The sequence below is a fragment of the Mesoplodon bidens genome, assembly GCF_964165515.1.
Source record: "Mesoplodon bidens genome assembly, chromosome: 16".
Lineage (NCBI taxonomy): Eukaryota > Metazoa > Chordata > Mammalia > Artiodactyla > Ziphiidae > Mesoplodon > Mesoplodon bidens.
The window spans coordinates 8,284,594-8,308,407 of record NC_138173.1 but is presented as its reverse complement, the minus strand read 5'-3'; the positions used below and the strand labels follow the sequence as shown (position 1 = coordinate 8,308,407).

General features: G+C 45.1%; 1 long non-coding RNA gene across 1 annotated transcript; it reads left to right on the top strand.

Annotated features, from left to right (window-relative positions):
• Positions 1-703: 703 nt before the first annotated feature.
• On the top strand, positions 704-23,814 carry LOC308630380. The gene is made up of 4 exons (XR_014017835.1): positions 704-1,263; positions 2,816-2,952; positions 4,738-4,811; positions 23,605-23,814. It is a non-coding gene; the product is annotated as an uncharacterized lncRNA (long non-coding RNA).

Sequence of the window (23,814 nt, the reverse complement as noted above, 5' to 3'; positions counted from 1 at the left end):
TGGTGTCTTCTTGACTTCAAATGTGCCTTGTCTGATAGGACCTGAATCTCCATCACCTTCAGTTGTCAACTCCTCTGTCTCCAGTCGTCCCAGTGGCTGCCTGGAGCACAGACAGTCCCGTGTGCTGTTACTAGGGCTCTAGGGCTTTTGTCCCCATATTCTTTTACCTTGGTGACTTGGGCAGGAACATATATAAACCCTTTGAGTTTAAGGTTTGGAGAGGCTTGGGAGACCCTCAGCCAATTTTCTTAGTCTAGACCCACACCCTCCTTTTTGCCCTTGAACTGAGACACAAAAAATATGAGTTCTTGTCCTTCAGGCCTGAACAAAATGGCCCCCTTTCCCCACAGCAGTGTTTTATAAACTCTGGGTCACAACCAATTCGAGAGTTGTAAAGTCAATTTTTTCCAGTTGACCAGCATTAAAAAAATGAATAGAATAAAATTTAAACTATAAAAGTGGTAGTGAAGCTCTGTTCTATGAAGTCTTTTTTCAGTCATGTGTGTGTATGAATGTGTATATGTGTGTGTGTGAGTGTATCCTGCATCACAGTTCAAAATGTATTTCTTATTATATTTTATAGTAAAAAAAAATAGGGGTTCTCAACTTGCAGGTGATGCTTTTGATTTGGTAGAACATAGAACAATATGCCACTAAAAGTATATCAGTCTCTGGAGGGAGTGGGATAGGTATGTGCGTTGTTTTTCTTTTTTAATTAATTAATTTATTATTTTTGGCAGCATTGGGTCTTCGCTGCTGCACGTGGGCTTTCTCTAGTTGCAGGGAGCAGGGGCTACTCTTCGTTGCGGTGCGCGGGCTTCCCCTTGCGGTGGCTTCTCTTGTTGCGGAGCACGGGCTCTAGGCGCGCAGGCTTCAGTAGTTGTGGCACGTGGGCTGTAGAGCGCAGACTCCGTAGTTGTGGTGCGCAGGCTCAGTTGCTCCGCGGCATGTGGGATCTTCCCGGACCAGGGATTCAATCCGTGTCCTCTGCACTGGCAGGCGGATTCTTTTTTTTTTTTTTTTTTTTTGCGATACGCAGGCCTCTCACTGTTGTGGCCTCTCCCGTTGCAGAGCACAGGCTCTGGACGCGCAGGCTCAGCGGCCATGGCTCACGGGCCCAGCCGCTCCGCGGCACGTGGGATCTTCCTGGACCGGGGCACGAACCCGTGTCCCCTGCATCGGCAGGCGGACTCTCAACCACTGCGCCACCAGGGAAGCCCTGGCAGGCAGATTCTTAACCACTGCGCCACCAGGGAAGTCCCGGTATGTGTGATTTTGTTATTTTATTTTATTACATACAGTTGATTTACAATGTTATGTGATAGTTATACAAATATATGCATTCTTTTTTATACTCTTTTCCATTATGGATTATCACAGGATATTGAATATAGTTCCCTGTGCTCTACAGTAGGACCTTGTTGTTTTGTATGTGTATTTTCAAAATTCCTGATTATAACATACCTCCCTGCTATTTCCCTAGTGTGCGTGTGCATGCGTGCACTCTCTCTCTCTCTCTCTCTCTCTCTCCCCCTCTCCTCCCCCACCCCGCTGTTCTTTTTTTAAAAAATAAATTTATTTATTTATCTATCTATCTATCTATCTATCTATATTTGGCTGCTTTGGGTCTTCGTTGCTGTGCGCAGGCTTTCTCTAGTTGTGGCGGTCGGGGGCTACTCTTTGTTGCGGTACGTGGGCTTCTCACTGCAGTGGCTTCTCTTGTTGTGGAGCACGGGCTCTAGGCACGCAGGCTTCAGTAGTTGTGGCTCACGGGCTTAGTTGCTCCGCGGCATTTGGGATCTTACCGGACCAGGTCTCGAACCTGTGTCCCCTGCATCGGCAGCTGGATTCTTAACCACTGCACCACCAGGGAAGTTCCCCCCACCACCACACCCCCCCCACTCCGCTTTTCTTGAGAACAACAATATCTTATCCATCTGGATAGCCCCTTATTCCTGAAACAGTGCCTGGCGCTCAGGGGTACCCAATAAATGCTTATAATTGTCAAATGGCAAAGCTTCGAAGGTTAAAAGGTGGAATCTATGTAGTTTTCTTTCGCCATGCCCAGCACACACTTGGCATTTCATAAATCACTGGGTGTGATGGTGATGACTTATGGAAAACAAAAGTACAATCACGAGACGCTGCATGAATCAAAGGCACAGGTGTGATGCACAGCCGCAGAGCGGGGCCTTCACAACAGAACAAAGCTCTCTTTCCCCCTCAGTGCACTTCAGCAAACCCATCCAAACCAGGAAACCTCAGGGGCAGAGTGGCTGTCATGTCCCTAAGTAATAGAGCCTATCTCCTCTTAACCTTTGTGACCCTCAAAAACCAGTAAATTCCTTCTTTTATCTATCCCAAATCCTTTATATTACCCCCTAAGCCAATTTTCTGTTGTACTGTATTCAATGGGAATTGAAAACAGCTGGTCACCATCTGCTGTAGATTAATTCTTCATGTACTTGAAGCCTATAATTAGGTCATTCCTCAGCCTTCTCTTCTCCAGGCTAAATATCTTCTTTCTTTTAGCCCTTCCCCAAAGGTTTTATTTTCCAATTATTTAATTGTCTTCCTAGTGTTACTCTCAACATCAGGCTTTCTGTTCTCCCTACACCTCAAGTGGAGGAGGCTGATCAGTGTGAAGGGTTATGGGTGTTGAAGGTCACCACTGCCACTTTAGAGGAGGCTTTTCTTCTGTGAGTTGTTTATTTTCAGAGGGCCATTCAGAAATGAACAGCAGCCTTTGACTGCCACAGTGAGATTGGAAACAGAGTAATCAGACGGTTGTGCTTTGCTTCCCCCCTAATTCCAGATACACTGGACAATCGCCTTGACTTTGCACCCGACATCTGTGAGATGGCCAATGCAAACCTACAGGGAGTAATTTCACTCTGGATTATGGATGCATCACTAGAACAGCATTTTGGAAGTGTCTTGGAAGCCTGGAAGGTCAGTGACAGCTGGAGACAGATTTTTAACTTTAAGCTCAGGAAACAAGCGTCTGGTAGAGAGAAGTGTTCTCCCTCTTAGGTCCAGGAAATATCCGGCATGTAGAATAACCCCGGTGTCCAGTCACCATTCTCCAAGGCAGTGGTTTTTACTTTTGTTCTTTCTGGAATTATATATATGCAACCCATTGCCTAGTATCCAGATTTTTAAATGAAATACAGGAATATTTTGTGGATCCATCAGTTTTTGAAATGATTGAAATCATATCTTCACTTCTGGGGCTTTCTGCTCTCTCAAAAGTGTGTTGGACTTTTGGTTGGAAGAAGTTACCCTCTGATTATCTGTCCTTAAAAGACTCCATCATTACTCAGAAATGATGGCCAGACTAGGTGATGTTCTTCGCCTAACTCTATTGACTAGCCCCTCCAGCTGCACGCACCATGACTAAGCCAGAAACAGCCCCTAAGGCATGGATTCTGTGATTTCATGTGCACAGTCCCTTCATGAGGTAGATAGCATCACCCTCATCTTCACAGATGAGACAGACACAGAGAAATTGTTTTTAAATGTGCTTACGGTGGCTTAGGCAGCAGAGCTGGGGTTTGGATCCAGGTCTGGTTGGTCTCTAGTGTCATCATGGCCGCCTCTGCATGCTTGTTAAACTGCAGACATCAGGATCCCATGCTCAGATTCTGAGTTAGGAGATGGGGCCCAGGTACCTGCCTTTTCAGTCAAATAACCCAGCAGAGCTGATGCAGGTAACCCAAGTCCCATGCATACAAAAACACTGTCTAACTCAGTCCCTGAATTAGAAAATTTAGGTCACTGTTCCTCAAACTCTGTCGTACATCTACCCAGGAGCTTGTTGAGAAGAGGTCTGGCTTCCACTCCGCAGCTACTGAGTCAGAAGCAAGGAAGGGTTGAGTCCGGATGCTGTATTGTTTAGTTTTTAATATTTGTTTATTTATTTATTTATCTATGGTCGAGTCTGGATGCTGTATTGTTTAGTTTTTAATATTTGTTTATTTATTTATTTATCTATTTATTTGGTTGTGCCGGGTCTTAGTTGCAGCATGCGGGATCTCTAGTTGCAGCATTCAGGCTCTCAGTTGCAGCACGCAGGATCTAGTTCCCTGACCGGGAATCGAACTCGGGCCCCCTGCGTTGGGAGCACAGAATCTTAACTGCCCGACCACCAGGGAAGTCCCTGGATGCTGTATTGTTAACGTGCAGCCTGGGGTATATTCTGAGTCACTCTGAAGTTTGGAAACCACTGGTGTGAGTCTTCCTGCCAGAAGTATCCTATGCCCAGCACTTCTAGATGCTTTTGTGGGAGATGGAGGCTGGTAGGGTGGAAGACGGGATGGTATGGGCTTAGAGCTCTTGGCTTCCTTAATGTGGAAGGAGCTCTTGGCTAAGGAAACAGTGGGGAGATGACCCCTGAGAAAGCCTGCTTCCTCACCTCCTACAGAAGAAACTTTAACCCTAAGGATGAAAAGCCAAGTGTTGCATTTGATATCAGAAGTCCAGCGAAGGGATAACCATCCGTTATGATGTCGTAGCAGGTAGTGTTGCCTTGGCAACATAGCAGGAGACTTACCGAGGAGATAGAAGAACAGATGGGCAGGTGTCATTCCTCCGAGAACACAGGGGTGACAGAGGTTTACTAAAATGAGCAACGTAAAAAAATACTTGGCACCCTGAGAAAACCAGTCATAGAAGATGAAAGCTCAGAAGATTTGGTTTATGAATATATTTTAAATCTACAAAATAATGTTTTAACAGCAGCGTCAGAAGAATCCTCACAGACGTCTGAGAAATCTTCGTTCTATGGACCCTCCTTTGCAAGCAGCTTTCTAGTAAGTCACATGCTGTACCATATGCTAGTAATATACTGTGTGAGGGAAAATGAGGCGAGGGTTTGCACTTAAAAGCCAAAGCTACACAAGGATAATTAAACTGTCACTGGATGACCTGAAGAGAATTGATTGAATTCAGCACAGCAATTTCTTGAGTCAGTATGTATCAGGTAAATAGATGGAAATAAGTTTGAAGGTTCATGCACACTTGTATTTAAATTTCCGTATTATAATATTTATAGGCGATATTTAAAAATGGATCTAATTTTAATTCCCTAGATGAATTGTGACTCCCATTTATTTAATTCATTTTTACTTTGAACCAAGGAAAGATTATTACTTGATGCTTCAACATCTATACTCCATCAATTCCTCAAATGCATGATAACCTAATGAAGATTATCGGGGGGGGGACCCTCTCTACTTCAGTAATTCAACTTCACTGGTTCCTTAAGTACACAATTACTAAATTTAAATCATTTAAAAGGAAACATATGCAATCTATAAAAATGTTTATCCCATCACTTGATAGAGATCAAGCAGGTTTTCTGCCAAGTTAGGCAGTAAACAGATGCTGACCTTATCAGATAGGGCATGGAAATTCCTCACATTTTCCTCGTTTGAACTGGTCTGTGAGCTCTAAGGATGGGAAAAAGAATGACACCTTATGCATGTGAATGAATTCCCCTCTGGATACTCCTTGGGATACCCTGAGAGACTGAATCCTTCTTATAGACAGGAGTATTCCCAGTTTTTGTTGAGCTGCTTCCCAGTTCCTGTGCAATCCTACCCTTCCTCCTCCTGACTCCCTGTAATTTACCTATTCTAACACCTCCTTTTGCTTCAGAGCCTCGTAAATGGTAAATGGAACACTTTCCGATCAGAGCATCTCTCTGCCTTTCTTTGGAGGCATCTGATTTTTCCTTATTCCCCTGTCGTCTCATAACCGCTCTGGGTCCCTGTGTTCCACTCTGCATCACAGATGGCATCTTCAGTCTTCCCAGGATGAATTTCCCACACTGCTTCCTCCTGTGCGAAGTGGGGCCCCTGAAATCCAATTCTGAAGCGGGCAGACTTGCTCAGGACATCGATGAAGAGCTGAACTAAGCTCATGGCTGTGTGGGACCCACGCGGTTTATTCCTGGTCACCAAAATCCCACCCTTTCCTTAGGTCAGCACTAAGGAAGGTAGTTGTGGGGAAAATTGAGACCCGCTTTTACTGTGTGACCAAGTGAGGAAGTAATGGAATAACCTCAGTAAATACTTCCCACTTAGGGATTTTCCTGGAGGTCAAGTGGTTAAGACTTTGCCTTCCAATGCAGGAGGTGCAGGTTCGATCCCTGGTCGGGGAGTTAAGATCCCACATGCCTCATGGCCAAAAAACCAAAACATAAAACAGAAGCAATATTATAACAAATTCAATAAAGACTTTAAAAAATCCATATCAAAAAAAATCTTTAAAAAAACCCAACAAACACCTCCCGCCTAGAACATAGAGAAAGGAGGAGAGCCATTGTTGGTGCTAAGCCCAGGGCTCATGCCTTCTATTGCCGATCAATTACAGCATCCCAGAGCCTCGGGGTCACCTCATTGCTGGCAGTGGAGTCAGTTCTCTGGTTAGCGGATCTGGAAGTATCAGGTTCTGACTCCTGGGTGCCCTTGTCCAGTGCCTTTTCAGGGCCATTGGAGAGTTGCACGTGGGATGATGTGGGGTGTGCTCAAAGCAGTTCACTTTCTGCTGGTGCAAATACTTGGGCCTTGGGATTGCTTTAGAAAATGAGAAACTGTGGGCTCTCCTTCACTAGATCTGAGTTTCTCTGGTTTTTGTTTTTCTTTCCTATTTCTGGCAATGCAACTCCCTTAAATCATTATTTTAGATTCCAGGACTCCATTTGCTCATAACCACTGGCAGAAATCCTGTGTGCCTGTTTCCCAGCATGGGGTCAGGTCACGCTCTCCCATGCCCCTGGCTTTCAACTGGAGAGATGAGCTTTCTTCTTTTTTAAAAAATTTATTTATTTTATTTTTGGCTGAGTTGGGTCTTCATTGCTGCATGGGTTTTCTCCAGCTGCATCGAGCGGGGGCTGCTCTTCATTGCAGCGCGTGGGCTTCTCATTGCAGTGGCTTCTCTTGTTGCGGAGCCCAGGCTCTAGGCACGTGGGCTTCAGTAGCTGTGGCACGTGAGCTCTAGAGCGCAGGCTCAGTAGTTGTGGCGCGGGCTTAGTTGCTCCGCGGCATGTGGGATCTTCCTGGACCAGGGCTCGAACCCGTGTCCCCTGCATTGGCGGGCGGATTCTTAACCACTGCGCCACCAGAGAAGCCTGAGTTTTCTCCTTAATCTGCTCTGGAATGTTCCTCCGACCTCCTCTGTGAGCACCATCACCTGTGTCTGCCAGGAGAGCCTTTGGTCTAATCCCTCCTCCTCAAAGGCTGTATTCGGGAGAGTCTATCCAGATCTTGGGAATGAAGAGTTGAGCAAAGAGCAGTGATTATTCATTCACTCCATTCACTAGCCCTTGAAACTGGACAGACTCGCCACACACCACACGTGGGCTGGCTTTCAAAAGCAAGCCACGCATGATACTGGTGTGGTTGCATATTCTAAACAATATCCACCATTAAACATTGTTTAGTAGTATTTAAATAATGTGTTCCTTTCCTTCTCCCAAAAGTCGGCTTACACTCACTCTCTGGTCTTCTGGGCTGAACTCTTAGCCCTAGAGTCAGAATTCATACTCTCTCCCCCTGGAACCCTGGACCCCCTTCTTGGCAGTTTGAAAGGTGGCACTACCCTGGTTTTCATGTCTGTCTGTTGCCCCAGTCTTGGCCCCCTCCTCACAACCTCTGATCTCACTCTAGCCCTGTAACCCAAGAAATCCTGAGCATCCCCAGGATCGGAGGGAAAACACACAGTGGGGAGACATTTCTTTGCCTTCTTTGTCTCTACATTTTCTAGTGTCTTTGTTCCTGGAACAACTAAATAATCCGGAGGGAAAAGTTAGAAAAGAGCACATTCCTTGGGAACAGTGCACAGCCCCCTAAAACTATCCCACCCAACATTCAGGGCTCTGAAAGATCAGTCTGGAGCACACGATGAGAACATCATGAACAAACTTTGCTTTGGGTCAGTACTTGGATCTTGGGTCCTCCCTACCATGGGCAACCTAACTGGGCTGTTCTTTTGAAAAAAGACAGGTATGTCATGCTTTGAGGTTGTCTCCCTCCTTCCTCATCCCTCCCTACTTCCCTCTTTAACTTGTTTTCTCTTTTAAAGATTTACTGCATACCTATTATGTGTTGAGTGCAGTGCTCTGTGTTGGGAATAGAATGGTGAACACAGGCAGACACTGCTCAGTCCAGTGCGGGGAGAGTCAAGGCATCACGTATTATCGTTGTGAAAAGTGCTCTGATGGGGAGGTGTACAGGGCGCTATCCTAGAGCAGAGCGGGGGTGCCTAATCTGGACATGGGAGGGTCAGAGAAGCCCTTCAGTCACTCTACAATTGAGATCTGAACAGTGAATAGGAGTTAGCCGGGGACATTTAGACTTGGTGATGATGGTGATGAATGGGAAGTAAAAAGAATTTAGGCAGCAAATGTCTAACAGATGTCAGCCATGTCTCCCTTCTGCTAAGTTCTGGTTAGGATGGACTCCAGTGCCCATCTCACATTCTGCAGAAGTTCAAAGTCGGCCTCAAGATCTCTGAGATCTTGAGATCTCAGATCTCAGATCTCTGGTTTTTGGGTTTGTGTCTCTTATCCCTGGCAAACTCTGCCCTTTCCTTAATTGCTACAAACATCTACTCACACAAAGAAGTTAGTCATGGACTTAACTTTCTTCAGCATTTAGGGGTCCCACTTCTCAGCCAAATTAAGCAGAATAAGAAATCAGAGACTTGGTTTTGAAATGTCCTTTGCTTGCACGACCTCAGGGGCTTCCTTCCTTCTCCTTCACCCTTGAATGGCCCGATCCTGCACCCTGTTCTTGTTCTCCTCTCTTCCCTCCCCTTTCATGTGTCCTTACTACCTCCTCTCAGGACAAAGCCGCAAAATTCCTCTCACTGTTCATCTGCTTAGGGTCTTATCTTTTACCAGTGGTTTCCTGAAAATGCAACCCCTTGACTCTGATGGTGGGAAATCCAAGCACAAAGATTGACTCTAGAGGAGAAATATTGAGTCATGAGTTTTCTTGCTGTCCCAGGATCATTCCATAAATATTCTCAGCCATAGGGATGGTTGTCATATAAGCTACCCACTTACATAGATCACTTCTATTACTTCTGCTACCGCTGCTGCTCCTGCTATATCAATAGTACAGGTACCACGACTACAGCTCTTCCTTCCTTCTCCTGTTTCTCCCGCTCCTTATTGAGTACTTACTGGATGAAGCTCCTTACATCTGTCATTTCGTCTCATCATCACAACACCATTAATTAGGTATTATCCCCATTTTACAGTTAAGGAAATTAAGGCTTAAAGAGTTTAAGTAGCTTAAAGTCACTCAGCCAGCAAAGGGTGGTGACAGCCAATCTTGAAGCCATACATTGAATCGTTATAATAGCATGGTCTCTGTTACAAAGCCCCTTTCCATGTTTCTTGGCTTTCATTATAACATAGGTCAGGTGTGTGCCTTTGTGTATATTGGTTAACAGTGCCATTCATACTGTAACACAGTCTGTGACTGAAAATATGTACATTAGTTCAAAAAAATGGAAAAGTATCTTCACGTCTGTAATGAGAGTCAATGAGAAAATATATTTGAAAATTCAGTTCTCTTTTCAGAGATGGTTTAGCAATATACACAAATACAGCTAGAGAGTAAGGCACACTTGCCACAGCTGAACTGTGTTCTGTTTCAGTTTCCTACAGGATTTCACAGTCGCACTTATGGATATGATTTCACACTGAAATATTTGCATAAGGGAAAGCTTGTGATTAACTGCATATTGCTTGAGTGTTCATCTGTGAACATGACGAATCGCTGTTTTTACTTATTCCTTGCTTCTCAGTAAAACAATCAACATCCTGACAAATATCTAATATAGTTGACAAATACCTAATATATCTGGGGACCACAGGTACAAATGTCTGCATTAGTACTTCCCTCCCTTCCTGTCTCCAAATGGGTAACTCAGAATCACTCCCAATAAACTTTTCCAAAATGTTACCTGTGAACTGTGATTCAAAATGCTTCACACATTCCCATAGCACTCTGCTTTTAAGTGTCTAAAAATATGGAATTGAAATGCAAGATTTTCATGCTTTAGTGAGATTTATAATCAGAAAACTAGTGTCTGCATTTTGGCTTCAACATCTACCAGGTTGGTGACTTACCAGCCTCAAATTCCTTTTCTGTCGGATGGGGTTGTTTAAAAATATGGAGGTCTAGGGACTTCCCTGGTGGTCCAGTGGTTAAGACTCCGTGCTTCCAATGCAGGGGGCCTGGGTTTGATCCCTGGTCAGGGAACTAGATCCTGCATGCCGCAACTAAAACCCAGAACAGCCAAATAAATAAATACATATTAAAAAAATATGGAGGCCTAGGGAAATATGCGAGTTTCTAGAAGCATACTGTAGGGAGTGGGCAAAATCGTTGAAGGTGATCAAAAGGTACAAACTTCCAGTTATAAAATAAATAAGTCCAGGAGATGTGATGTACAGCTTGGTGATAATAGTTAATGATACTGTATTTACATTTAAAAGTTGCTCAGAGAGAAGACCTTAAAAGTTCTCATCACAAGAATAAAACCTTTTAACTCTGAGTGGTGATGGTTGTGTTCATGGTTGTGATCATTTAGCAATATATACAAATATCGAACCATTATGTTGTACACTAGAAACCAATATAATGTTTTATATCAATTATATCTCAATAAAAATTACATTACAAAATTTTAGAATGTATATAGCAAGAAGAAAGACTTATGACATCACTTTTGGTGGGTTAGACATCTGGTGAGTTTCATAATCAAAAAAATTATTCGTAAAACTATAGTGTATCCGTATTAAAGAAAGGAAAAGAAATACTGAGGTCTGGGGAAAGAATAAGCATTTCCTGAATACCACATATCAGAACCCCCCCCCCCCCCCCGTTAAGTCCTTCACATCTGCGATGACATTTAATTCCCATGACACTCCTCTATGGTAAATAACATTATCCTTTACTTACAAGCCAAGAGGCAAAGGCTAGGGAAGTCCAGACATGCAGGGACCCACTAACAGACAGGATCAGTGGCAAAGAGCATCCAGACAACTTCTTACTAGGAGAAGGAAGCCCATGCAGCTGAACTTTGTTTCGAAAGCTTCTGTTTCCTAGTTCTTCTATGACCAAGTTCGTCTTCAGCACACAGCCACATCCACCGCTGGACGGTGTCCAGCGAAGCCTTGCCTGTGGTGCTTGTCTGAGTCCTCCTCCTCTGGGCTTGCAGATGAGGGCAGGTCCTTCCCACTAATCCTCTTCCAGTTCATGTTAGTCCACATTTGTTATCTCTCAGTCCACACTTGGGGTTGTGTGTTTGCGTCCCTCCCCTTCTGAGTCTCATCCTCAGGCAGCCTTCTCTCTTGTGTGGGGCTTCTTCCTTTTTTCTGAGATGCCTGTTCAGGATCACTATCTTCTTAAAACATTGAAAAGCAAACATATGATATGAAAATACTCCCTCTTTCTTTGTGTAGAAAGAAAAGTATGACACTTCTGCCTAACTCTAAGTTGGTAAATTTATCTTTACAACCATTTCCTTTCCTTCCCCCTCTGGGTATATTACAAAGTATTTCAACTTGGACCCTTTGAAAATTGAATTAATTGTTTTCTTCCTGGAGTCTCCAAGCAGCTTCTTCTGGGGTCCAGCACCTCCTTCCCCCCTTTCCCTTCTCTTTCCCTCCTTTCCACCTTTTATCCCTCTCCTTCCCCCATCTATCACTTACTTCCTTTACTTTGGCTCCACATCACCGAAGCCAGAAACACAAGAAGCATCCTCAATGCCTCTGTCTTCCTCATATTCCACGGGTACCATGTCCTATTTATAGTAGCTCCTAATTGATCCATCTTCACTTCCTTAAAAATAGGAAATCAGGGACTTCTCTGGTGGTCCAGTGGTTAAGAATCTGCCTTCCACTGCAGGGAGCACAGGTTCGATCCCTGGTCAGGAAACTAAGATCCCACAGACCGCAGGACATAGTTGCCACACGCCGCAACTACTGAGCCCACACACTCTGGAGCTCGCACCACAACTGGAGAGAAGCCCGCGCACCTCATCGAAGACCCCACGTGCCACAGCTAAGACCAAACACAGCCAAATAAATAAATAAATAAATAATTTAAAAAAAATAGGCGCTTTTGATGAGATAAAGTAGAAAGTACACAGGATCACCTATGAAGCATTGTTGCAAAAAAAGAAAAAGGAAAGAAGGACATTAAATCTGATTAAATCTTTAGATCTAGCTATAGTTTAGATAGAGGAACATGTTAACTGATACCATATGGATGCAATCAGCAGAATCCAGAAAATGAGAAATTCTGTAGGTTTCTCTAACAAGTAAGTGGCAATAAAAATAGCACAACAAAAAGAGTAGGGAGGGACTTCCCTGTTGGTGCAGTGGTTAAGAATCCACCTGCCAATGCAGGGGACACGGGTTTGACCCCTGGTCCGGGAAGATCCCACATGCCGTGGAGCAACTAAGCCCATGCGCCACAACTACTGAGCCTGCGCTCTAGAGCCCGCAAGCCACAACTAATGAAGCCTGTGCACCTAGAGCCCGTGCTCCGCTACAAGAGAAGCCACCGCAATGAGAAGCCCGAGCACTGCAACAAAGAGTAGACCTCGCTCACTGCAACTAGAGAAAGCCCTCGTGCAGCAACGAAGATCCAATGCAGCCAAAAAAAAAAAAAAAAAAAAAAAAGAGTAGGGAAATCGTGATGGTATAAAGAGACATAAAAGACATCAATTGAATGCAATGCGTGCATCTTTTATTGGATCCTGATTTGAACAAGCATGTGTATGAAAAAAGTTTTGAGACATTTAGGGAAAAATTGAAAATATATTGAGTGTTAAATGACATTGAGACATTAATATTAACTTTATTATTTGAGATAATGATTTTGTGGTTTATGTTTTAAAAAGTCCTTTTGTGTTAGTTTGTTGGTGTTACATTCTGAAGTATTGATAGATAAAACAATATGTTTAGCACTTATTTTGTGTTATACACAAAATACACAGTTTTTAAAGCATTTTTACATACAATAACTCATTTAATCTGTGTAGTAACCTTACTAGGTAGGTATTATTATTATCCCCATTTTACAGACTGGGCAACTGAGTCACAGAGCGGTTAAGTAACATGCCCAGGGTCTTGCAGCCGGTAAGTGGTGGATTCAAATATATCACAAGAGTTTCTTGTTTCCTGTTGACTCCCAGACTTTGTTCACACGCTCACATATTTCCATAGCTGTAGTTGTAATACACTTAAAATCAGATACTCAGACTTATGTTTATTAGCATATTCTAAACATTTCCCCCAAATTTTACACAGACCTAAACGTTACAATTTTAAATGACTGTATCACATTCTACTGAATCATAACTCAGCATCACAGTCAGTTTGATTGTCTCTCTTTGGAAATTTAGGTTGTTTTCAAGTTTTTCTGTTACATGTAATACTAGAATGATTGTGTTAATGCATGTAGCCTTTTATTTCTTTAAATTTTTTTTACTTAGGATAAAAACCTTAACATCAGACTAGTTGTAAAAGGATGTAAATGGTTCCGTCATTCGTGATGTGTAATGCAATCAAGAAAAGCTGTGTAAATATGTACCGTTAATAGCATAAGAATCTTGTTTTCTTTCTTTCTGGGATATTATTAAGGGAGGTTGGTTGTGTCAATGCCCACGTGTCTCCTAAATTGGCATTTACCATCTATAGTTTCCACACTATCCCAGATCAGGTTCTCAGCTTTTTTTTTTTTTTTTTTTTTTTTAGTGGTACGTGGGCCTCTCACCGTTGTGGCCTCTCCTGTTGCGGAGCACAGGCTCTGGACGCGCAGGCTCAGCGGCCATGGCTCACAGGCCCAGCCGCTCTGCGGCATGTGGGATCTTCCCAGACTGGGTCACGAACCCGTGTCCCTTGCATCGGCAGGTGGATTCTCAACCCCTGTGCCACCAGGGAAGCCCAGGTTCTCAGCTTTAAAGCTTCAAACATTTAACATTTTAGGCACACTTGGTATGAATCCAGCCATCAGGGGCCGACTCCCATTAACTCAGGTGACCAAAGACTGATGTATACATCAAAGTGCCAGTATTATTTTGTGGTGGGAACTCTGAGCATCCCTTTGACGGAGAGATTTAGGCCAGTATGACGAGCATATGCTCTCTCTCCTGGCAGCTTTCTTTGGGGAGTAAAATTATACTCAGGAGATTCCCTAGTGAATACAGAATCAGAGCAAAGAGAAGGAGTTGTCTGATTTTGATAATTAATCGCATTGGGTTTCAAGTCCACTGATCATAGGGCTGGGGTCTGCGGGTCGCTCCACCTGCCCCCTTCATCAGAGCTTGTGCGGGTACCACCCCCTGGAGGATCTTCACGTTTCCTGATTCTGTGTGTGAGGCTGACCATGCTTCCAAGCTCACTCTTTCTTCTGATAGGGCTCAATATGATTGACTGATTCTCTTGATTGCCTGATTACAATCACACAGCAAGTCGGCCTTCCTATGGTAGTTCTCGAGTCCTCTTGGACTGGCATTTTGAGTGTTTCTGACCACATTTCAACAGTCTTGGATTAACCAGATGACTAACCTCTTACATGAAATGTAGACTCACCAGCTTAGCTCTTCGGGGACAACTTTCTTCCACGTTCTTGGCGGGTGGTCACTTTGTGTTACCTGCTTCAGCTCTCTACATTGTGGTCCAGGGAAAGTGAGAAGTTTTGGTCTCTTTGTCCTTCAATCCCTGGCATCTCCTTGTTGCCCCTTCTAGGGAATTTTCCTCGTTCAGACAGTTGGTCTTCACCTTTCTTTGCAAATGTCAGGCCGTGCAAATTTGGGGCTTGGTTTTCTTCCTTCAAAAGTCACTCGTGGGCCCTCCTGAGCTAACACACAAGGCCCAGACTGATCTGCAGGGCCACCGGGCCTCCAACTGCTTCATCTCAGCTGGGGTTTCCTGACTGTCCTCACCCCCGCCCTCCGCTGCTGCCCTCTCCCGGGCTCCCCTCCCTCTTCTCTCACCTGGTCCTGGTTCCTGGCCTCATGCCTGGCTCACCAAGCCCAGGCGGGCTCTGCCAGCTGCTTGGTGATGGATGACACTCAGGGGCATGCTGGCAGTTTGGCCACGTCCCAGGACAGTCTTTGTTAAAACCAACAAAATAAAATGTGCCTGAATAGATAATGTACTACTTTGGGGAAAAATTTTAAGATGTATAAAAGTATGTTAAGAATAGTAGATTTCACAGTATTTCCCAATGCCCGGCACAATGACTTGGGCTAATAAAACAAAGAAACAAAAGAGCAGAAGTGAATTGTTTTCTCGTTACAAAGATATATCAAATGTAGTTAACTGTTCATAAACACCATGCCAAAACAATAGCATTTTTGTTATCAGAACTGTTGATTAATCAGGAATTTATAAAACTTATCAAATGTTGTAGTTGTAAAAGTTCACCTTCAAACTGATTCTATCATTCTGTGGGCAAGGTCACAGCACTGGCTAGAGCCAGGTTGCATAGAATTCACATCTTCTTGTTCTGAGTTTAAGGCTCTTTCCATGATAATCGATGACACAGAATCATTTCCTTCAGTGCTCAGCACCCCAAAGGCAAATGTGTAGACAGGTAGAGGCGAGCCACTGGCTTAGAACTCAGCCCGAATTGGGATCAAATCCTGGCTCTGCTGGTGCCAAGCTGAGGGACCTTGGGCAAGTTAATTCAGCATTCTGAGTATCAATGATTTTCCAGCTGAGAAGCTGAAATAATAATAAAAGCAAATAATGAGAGTTATTACCACATAATAAAGTGGTAATAATGCACATAAAGTACACCAAGAGATAAGTGAAGTAATAGCTTTTATTACATATATATATGTATTACATCATTATGTAGCCACTGTGTCATCAGTCTAATCAGTGGAGACCGAAAAACTGGATGGTCAAGGCTTGTGAGGATGCGTAAAAATTCTCTTTTTATAGAACAGGGTGTTATCACATTAGCCTGGTGGTTCTCATGGAAGCTTTTGGTTGGAACATCATTTTGGTGGTACTGAATCATATATTTCATAGTTATTTGCTCCAATGGTGTTCTATTTGAATTCCTGAAAAGAAAATGATGAGCTTGAAAAGTAAGTTGGAAAAATAAGTAATTAGATTGAATGTAGGTCGTGGTGAACCTGTTTTTTGAAAATGTCCCCTTTTTGAGAATACAAACAAATCCTGTATTTGTATAGGACTTTGAGTGTGTGAAGTACCTTCATATCTATGATCTCATCACATCCGCATGATACTTTATGAAATAGTGTGTTATTTACGTTTTCATACATGAAGAAATTGAGCCTCAATTTATTTTTATTAGAATCCCATCTAGGATTCTAATTTCCGGACTTTTCTTCCACATGGTCACCAGCCCTGGAGAAATGATGCCTGTATGTGACTAATGAAAGGTAGGCTTCTCACAAACATGTGCTTTTCTTGCCAAGTGCCTTCTTCATCAGGCTGTTACATGTCGTGGTTGACAACTACAGTGACAAAAGCACTAAGAGAACGCCTCCTCTGTGTCTGAGACCGTGTCAGTGTTTTTATGTGTGTGTGCCAGGCATTGCTTATTTGCTCTCAGACCCAGTGTCACCCTTTTTCTCTGCTCTGTATCTCCAGGAATTACCTTTCCCAGGCCACCCTGTCTTCTGACCTCTCCCTCCTCCAGGCAAGGAGACTACAGGGTGGTGAAGGCCTTTCTCCCCGTTCCCACCTGCCTTGTGTGGGCTCTCCACATCCAGCTAGTTCTTCTCTGTGGTGTTAATTCTCCTGCCCCACCATGGTCCTAGCTCCTGCTAGGGACCCTGATGCCTGGGCTCTGTACAACTACCACCTTCCTTTGACCTGATGGCAGCCAGTCTCAGGATGAGCTCTTTGTTCTGTTTGGTTCCTCTTAGCTCTTCCATCCCCTGTGGAATCAAACCCCTGCCTTGAATTCTGTCTATGTGAAAGACCTGGAGTGGTTTTGTTTCATGACCAGTCCATGCAGCTACAACATGATATTTACATCTAACTTTGACAGCATTCCTGGGAGGAGGTAATACTATTATCTCCATTTACAGACAAGGAAATTGAGGCTCGAAAGACGCAAATGATGTGGCCAGCCTCATATAGTCCATAAATGGGAGCTCTGGGGCTCAAATCCAGCACTCTCCAGAGGACAGGTGACTCTGATTGAGTGCATTCCAGTGTCAGGCCTTGAGACCTGAGGGTGCCTATATGCACCATCCCTTGTGGCCCTCACAGCCTCCCTGGTTACAGATGAGCACCCAGAGTTCAGAGACATTAGCTCGCCAAAGGTGCAAAGCTAGTAAGCAGCAGAGAAGAGATTCAAACCAGATCTTTTCTGACTCCAAGCTTGTTTGCTTTCTACTCCTACAAGCACTTCCCCAAAGTTAGCGTGTATCACAGCTGCAGTGGTGTGGTGTGGTTGAGATATAAATTCCTAGTCCCTACCCCCAGAAATTCCAGTTCAGTAGCTTTGAGAAGGGGCTCAGGAACGGGCACTTTGCACATCTGCCCTAAGTGATGCTGAGGCAGAGGTTGTGGGAACCGCATGGGGCCAACCTCAACCTCCATGCCTCCCGCCACCCACCTGTGACACCCATGTAGCCTCTGCATCCTCTCCCCACCTGCCTCAGTTTCCTTGTCTGTAAAGTGAAAGGTTGGACTGGATAATCTCCAAGGTGATCCTAGGTCTCTGCTGAGTCCCCTGTGCTGCCAAGGGGACCACTGCTGTGCCACTGAGCCCTCCCAGGGCACAGCTGAGGGCTGGGGGTCTGGGGTTTCTCATGGATCCCCCAGGCTGCGAGATCCGACAGGAACCCTGTGACTTAAGAGTAAAGGAAAGCCCTGGTTATCGGTTTGCAGTAGTTGGCAAACTGGCCTTTAAAAAAGGAAGTGAATTGTGGGGTGCGGGTTTTAATTCAGGGAGATATTCGAAGAACTCAGTGTTTGCTCTGAGAGGTCATTAAATACGTTTTGTTCCCACACTCTCTGGAAAAATGATGCTTCATTAAAATGGCAACACGAGGTGTAGAGAAAACGGTGAAATTGGGAGCCCTGAAAAGACACATTCACTAGGTTCCACTTAAAATGTAAAAGGAGTGTAAAGAAAACAAATGGACATTTTCTTGAGGCAGCTGAGCGATACAAAACACAGGCATCTTTGTCTCCTTCTTGAAAACGTCCACAATGGGTTCTCCTTTCTTCCTCTCGACTAATCTCTACTTCTAAGAGGTGTTGAGTTTCCGCCAAACTTTCTGCTCCGCTCGCATCAAAGGCTGCCGTGTCGTGAATAGTCAGCTCTCACCTACCGATCCTCTTACTGACTCCTGCCCAGCGCACTTAGGTCATTCCCCATAATTAGCTCACAGACAGGATTTCCAGGCGGGGTCCGGGAGCATCAGCCACAGGGATGAAGGGGAGGTCGGGGCGTGGGAACCGCGGGAGGGGCCGGGCGCAGAGCGCGCAGTGTGGTCCCTACGACCCAGTCGCCGCAGACCTGCCCGCGCGACGCTGCGATGCTGCCTTGGTTCCCCTCCGGCCACATCTGTGCTCGACAGACAGGTCGTGTTCGTTTCCACACCGGCTCACAGGTGCAGAGTACCCCACGCGGGGAGGCAGGCGGAGTTTCTGTTGTCTCATGACCTCTCTACCTGGTCTCCAAATGCGTCTGGATTCCAGGTTGGGGTTTTCTTTGTACCGTTAGCGGTTCTGCGCTTGGGGGTGGGGATGGAGTTGGGGGTTGGCGTGTTTAACAACTAATGGTACGAGGGAGACTTGGCTTCTGCTTTGGGCCCCGCTGCTTTCTCCTTAAAGCCCTGATTTCTCGTGTTTCATTGTTTCATCTATAACATGAAGGTGATGGTTCAGAATTATTAGCTAATAATGAATAAGAGCGAGGTCAGAACACTTTGAAAATACAAAACAACTTTACGTATGACATCCTCGGTTGCTGTTTTCTAATATCCTCTACCGGGAGTCTGGGGTCTTGTTGGTGCAAGTGCCCCAGGCGGCCTCTTCCCCCGAAAGCTGGTTCCTGCTCTCTGACGCTTCAGAAAGCGCTGGGGCCTGTGAAACTGTGAGTTCAGCGCCAACCTAAGTCTGGTCGGTTTTGATGCCTGTATAACTGTGTGCCTGTTCTCTGGGACCACCTCTCAGCACCACCTTGCCCAGCAGCTGAATGCCCTGCCGTGCATAGGGCAGGAGGAGGGCTGGACTCCAGCTCAGGGCGAGGGCCTGCTCCCGGGGGCTGTGTGCCGCTGCGCGCCCGGGGCACTTCCAGATCCTGCAGCGCAGAGAGGTTTTCCTGGGGGAGGGAGGGCACTTTGATACTGGAGAAAGCAAGCGGCCCAAACCTAGTGAAGTCTAAAGCAGCATCAGGTCTATGCTGTCCCCTGGTGGTCGTATATTGTACTACAGTCAGCTCTCGGAGTCGCTGTGAAGTTACAATTAACTCTTCTTTTTCTTTTTTTGCGGTACGAGGGCCTCTCACCGCTGTGGTCTCTCCCGTTGGGGAGCACAGGCTCAGGACGCGCAGGCTCAGCGGCCATGGCTCACGGGCCCAGCTGCTCCACGGCCTGTGGGATCTTCCCGGACCAGGGCACGAACCCGTGTCCCGTGCATCGGCAGGCGGACTCTCAACCACTGCGCCACCAGGGAAGCCGTAACTTTTCTATCCTGCAGTATGGAAGTCCAGAGACTTCAGGAGTCAGTCAAGATAGCCTAAGGGAGTGAAGGCATAGATTTAAATCTTCTCATGGGCCTGAATATAGAACTTTTACTGTAGGAGCCATTTTAGTCTTTACCTGGTAAGGTGTATAAACTAGTAAACAAGGCCAGAATAAAAATGACGCATTTGATGGATTTAAATTGGTTTAGACGGTTATAATTAAAATTATATTATTATAGTCTATTTTGAATTTAGTCTATTTTGACTTTTACCAAGTTTGTTTTCGAGTTCCATCTCATTTTTACGGTTTTACAATTGTTTTGGGGGAAGAGAACGATATAGTTTTAATCCCTGTTTCACTGATACGGAAATAGAGACAGGGGCCTAAAGTCTCTGCAGAGTCAGGGTTACAGGTCTCTGGGTCCCAAATCAGAAGTCGTAAGTGGGACAGGGTGAGCAGGGGCAGACCTGGAGAGCTTTCCTCTTGGATTCATGGCCTCACACCCTCCACTTCTGCACATTCCTGTCACTCGCACTAGGAGTGTTTCTAGTCAGCTGTGTACGCTATGTTAGGCATTTCAAATATGTTTCTGGAAGTTGTCAGGGCTGTTCTCTATGAGGCCTGAAGGCAAAATTCAATGTTTGTAGTAAATAAGTGCTAAAATTATACCAGCTATTGAGAGGATGGATTATTTCCAGGTTGCTTAGCCATATTGGCTGAGTGTTGAATTCAGCAGTGGTGCCAACATATTCTACACAAGAATTTTGTATTCCTGGGCTCTGAGAATCACACTGAAGGTGGTGGTGCAGAGTCTGCTGGGCAGGATATCAAGGTGTGGTCAGCAGGGTTCAAGACGTTTATGGAGATGCAACAGAAGGTTCTAGAAACTTTGCTGGGGTGGCACTTCCCTTGGACTAGTTCCTGGAGACTGATATAGAGGAGACGGGCAGCATCAGAAGCTCGACTTACAGTGTTTTCCAAACCGTGGGCTCCAAGGAATGTTTGTTCCTGGAATCAAAGCCACCTCCATGTGGGATTCTCTCTTCCCATCTCTCTAAGTCTCTGTTATGGGCTGAATTGTGTTCCTCCAAAATTCCTGCATTGAAGTCCTAACCCCGGTGTCTGAGAATGTGACTGTACTTGGAGACAGGGCCTTTAAAGAGGTGATTAAGTTTAAATGAGGTCATTAGGGTGAGCCCTCATCCAGTATGACTGCTGTCCTTATAAGAAGAGCAAATTAGGACACAGACGTACACAGAGGGAAGACCATGTGAGGACACAGGGAGAAGGTGGCCAAGCAAGCCCAAGGAGAAAGACTTCTGCACAAACCTACCCTGCTGACACCTTGATTTCAGACGTCCAGCATCCACAACTGTGAGGAAATAAATGAATGTTGTCTAAGCCAGCCGGTCCATGGTACTCTGCTATGGTGGCCCGAGCAACTAAAAGAGTGTCCTTTTTGGATTTAGGGAGCATGACTGGAGGGCCCATCCACTCAGAATCAACACCAACCAAGTGAAAACCACCAAGCTGCTCTGTAAGGAACTAAAACATCTTGAAAAACAGGAAAGTGACCTGTGAAATAACATCTGGTTTGAATGGCATCCAGTATCTTTTACTAGACAAGATATACTAGCATGATTTCTGGAGAAAAGCCCAAATACATGCCCCAAATATGTACACCACAGTAAGGATTGAATATAAATCTTTTTCCCCCTGACTCGATGGTGTCCTGTGGAAGGAATCCAAATAGTATGAAAAATGTCTTCAAGTCTTAGTGAATCATGCAGCCAAGTTTTATGGAGTCAAGCTACAAAGCTATCAATTACTACAAGAAAAAATATTTGCCTATGTCACTCTTAATTTTTCTTTAAGCTGCTCTGACATATCTGGTGTTTAGCTTATAGGTTACATTGTTTGATGAAGCTCTACAAAAGATTTAGTAAAAAAAAAAAAAAAGGAGCCTAAGCACCCAAGACTTGGAATCCAGCAAGTGCAGCTATTCTGCTTGGTTTCATCAATGGTGGCCACATAGTTGATGTTGGTGATGAGATAATTTTTACTGAGTGTTTCTCATGGCAAAGGCACTAAATTAAGTGCTTGAAATAGGTCACTTAGCTTTCACAGAAACACTAGTAGATAAGATGTGGTGTAAGGTAGCTGTTCAGTCTCGGTCCCCGCTACTACTCAGCCTTGTGATCTTGAGCAAATTACTTTACTCTCTGCGACTCAGCCTTCTCATTTCAAAGGTTTGTTGTTACTGCACGAAGTGCTTGCCGTAGCCCCTGGCCCAGGGTAAGGTTTCAGTGAGTGTAGAGGCTGCCGGTGTTTTTCTTTCTTCCTTTTTTAAAAAAAATTTTATTTTTGGCTGTGTTGGGCCTTCATTGCTGCATGTGGGCTTTCTCTAGTTGCAGCGAGCGAGGGCTACTCTTCATTGAGGTGTGTGAGCTTCTCATCGTGGTGGCTTCTCTTGTTGCGGAGCACGGGCTCTAGGCGTGTGGGCTTCAGTAGTTGTGGCACATGGGCTTCAGCAGTTGTGGCTTGCGGGCTCTAGAGCGCAGGCTCAGTAGTTGTGGCGCACGGGCTTAGTTGCTCCGTGACATGTGGGATCTTCCTGGACCAGGGATTGAACCCATGTCCCCTGCATTGGCAGGTGGATTCTTAACCACTGCACCACTAGGGAAGTTCTGGTGTTTTTCTTTTTTTTTTTTTTTTTTTTTTTTTTTTGGCGGTACGCGGGCCTCTCACTGTTGTGGCCTGTCCCATTGCGGAGCACAGGCTCCGGACGCGCAGGCTCAGCAGCCATGGCTCACGGGCCCAGCCGCTCCGCGGCATGTGGGATCTTCCCGGACCGGGGCACGAACCCGCGTCCCCTGCATCGGCAGGCGGACTCTCAACCACTGCGCCACCAGAGAAGCCCCTGGTGTTTTTTCTTAATGTCCTCAGATGAGGAAACAAAAGGCAGGAGAGATGTGAGGCACTTTGCTCAGTGCCTCGTGTGCCACCGTGGAGGGGAGTCCAGGCAGGCACAGCGCTCAGGCCCTCCAGCACCTCCCATGTGGTGATACTATCCTCTGCAGGTACTTGTGACCTTATTCTTTCTGGGACACACATGAGGGTGATCTTAATATGTGTGGCATGTGCTCCTTTATCCCTAAATACATCCGTGTGCATTCTCTAAAAACAAGGACATTCTCTTAAAGAACCACAGTAAAATGATCAAAATCAGGAAATTCACATTGATTAATAACATCTCATCTATAGGACCTTATTCAAAATTTGCCAACTGCTTTATTTATGTCCTTTATAGGAAAACCAAGTAACTATTTTCGGGTCCAGGACCCAAGCCAGGGGTCCACCTACGTTTTATTTAGTTGCTCTGGCTCTTTAGTCTTTTTTTTTTCATCTGGAACAATTCCTCAGCTTTTAAAAAATTTTTATTTTTTGCTTTCATGACCTTGACACTTTCCGAGCACAGGCTCTTTATTTTGAAGATGGTTCCTCAATTGGAAAACAGATTTATTTTTAATGTGCACTTTCTGGAAACACAGCAAATTTACCGAAAGAAATGAGAAAATAGTGGGAATATATGAGATATCATAACAGACACCAGGTGGGACTATTTTGAGGTAGGTGGATCTTCTGATCACACTTAAATCGAAGTACATTGGTGGATATCTTGGTTGACCCTGGTACAAAAGTAGTGCACTTTTAGTCTTAATAAATGCACTCCGGAATCTCCTTGGGAAGTTTTTGAGATTTACGTGGTCAGACCATTGTCCAGAAGCTCCGACTCAGAGGCCTGGGTGGGCCCAGCGCTGACCCCCTTGACAGAGCTTCTGAGGTGCGTCCTTGGTAGAGACCATCTGCTATATGTGTTTCCTCTACCAGGAGTATCTGCCTGCGGGGGGAAAGGATATTGGGTGCCCTACGTCCCTCTCGGAAGATAGGCCCTGCGGAACCTCTCGGAGGAAGCACGTTCTGTCTCCCCTGTGCTGGGTGAAAATTCTAACAATAGGGCCGCCACCCCTTCCCACCAAGTGCGGCTAAATTCCAGGAAATACTTTCAAGTAAGATTTTCTAATCTCCTCTAGGGTCTCA